The sequence below is a fragment of the Erythrolamprus reginae genome, chromosome 8 (assembly GCF_031021105.1).
Source record: "Erythrolamprus reginae isolate rEryReg1 chromosome 8, rEryReg1.hap1, whole genome shotgun sequence".
NCBI lineage: Eukaryota > Metazoa > Chordata > Lepidosauria > Squamata > Dipsadidae > Erythrolamprus > Erythrolamprus reginae.
In genome coordinates, this window is record NC_091957.1 from 3,649,739 (window position 1) to 3,651,614 (window position 1,876).

Genomic DNA, 1,876 nt, shown 5'->3' on the forward strand with positions numbered 1-1,876 from the left:
GCTCTTAAAACACATTTATGTCGGCAGATCTGGGGTCGTTGAGTGAGTTTCCGCTCTGACCAGTAGCATATGAATGAGGGATGATTGAATGTGATGTATACTGGGCTTTAGTTTTTACTTGTTTTTAATAATAATAATAATAATAATAATAATAATAATAATAATAATAACAACAACAACAACAACAAAACAACAACAACAACAGCAACAACAATAATAATAATAGTACTGAGGGGCTCCATTTCCTTGATCATTCTTATGGCCCTTTTGTGGGGGAGTTCCACGGTTGACCTCTCCAGGTTCCTAAGAGGTCAGTAAGGGGCGTACATAAGCGCACTAGAGTGCCTTCTGTCCTCTGTCCTATAGTCTCTCCTATATCTCGTATTTCTTCTCTACTATATCCTCTATAACCTTCATTGTTTTATTTATTTATTTATTTATTTTGTCCAATACACAATGAGGGTTTTAGTGGATATATATCTATATACATATAGTAAAATACATGATGTGTTCTGTCTGGGTTCCCCCAAACCTCAACACCAACTGGAAAAAACAGCCAGACACTCTGGTAGAAGCCAAAAGTATTTTATAGCTGGAAAAAATAAACACAGAGGAAAACCTGTTCTTCCCAACAGACAGGATATAATACGGTACAGCAGGGTCCTGATGTCCAGACAATACAGCAAGCTTCTTGCTGGCACCCCCCCCCCCCAAGGTTTCAATAGTCAAAGGCACAAACCAGGATTCCAAGACGCCAAAGTTCACAGCCAGGTCCCAAGACTCTCAAAGATAAAACTCCACAAGCCAGGAAGGGTGGGTCTGCCTTTTAGCCTTTCCAAAGAGCACCACACCCAAACCCAGCTGTTGCCTCTTTAATGCTGAAAGTACTTAGCCAATTGATTCCTTCTCTGAGTAGCTCTTCTCTGTCGCAGATCAATTATGGCTTGTGCATTTTCCTCTAAGGAATCCAAGCTGCTTGCTGGGGAGAGCTCCCTCTGGGGGGACTCTGGTTGTCCTCCCTCTTCTTCAGTCTGGGATTCCTCCTCCTCGTCTGCCTGCACCTCCTGTTCCTCAGCCTCTCCCTCTGAGCTGGAAACCGACAGAAGATCAGCCGTTCCCTGAGGGGCCTCAGACGGAACCACAACAATGATGAAGGTTATAGAGGAGATACTCATAGTAAAATATATCTAAGAAAGAATAGAAAAGAAGGTATAGTAATAGAACATATCAATGAAAGAATAGAAGAAGAGATATAGGAATAGAAGAAAAGTATAGGAGATATAGGAGAGAATAGGACAAGGGACGGAAGGCACTCTAGTGCACTTGTACTCGCCCCTTACTGACCTCTTAGGAATCTGGATAGGTCAACCGTAGATAATCTAAGGGTAAAGTGTTGGGGGTTTGGGGATGACACTATGGAGTCCGGTAATGAGTTCCACACTTCGACAACTCGGTTACTGAAGTCATATTTTTGTTACAGTCAAGTTTGGAGCGGTTAATATTAAGTTTAAATCTGTTGTGTGCTCTTGTGTTGTTGTGGTTGAAGCTGAAGTAGTCGCCGACAGGCAGGACGTTGCAGCATATGATCTTGTGGGCAATACTTAGATCTTGTTTAAGGCGTCTTAGTTCTAGGCCCAGGATTGAAAGTCTAGTCTCGTAGGGTGTTCTGTTTCGAGTGGAGGAGTGAAGGGCTCTTCTGGTATTGTGTATTATTGTGTATTGGACAAAACAAATAAATAAAATAAAAAGGACAATAATGTCAGCGGCTCCAAGCTGGGATCAAAGTGTCCATCTCCATAGCAGCCCTGGGAGAAGCCCGTGCCGTCTTCTACCGTGTTGTCTCCTTGGTTTCTGGCGATCAACAACAGCTGCCTCC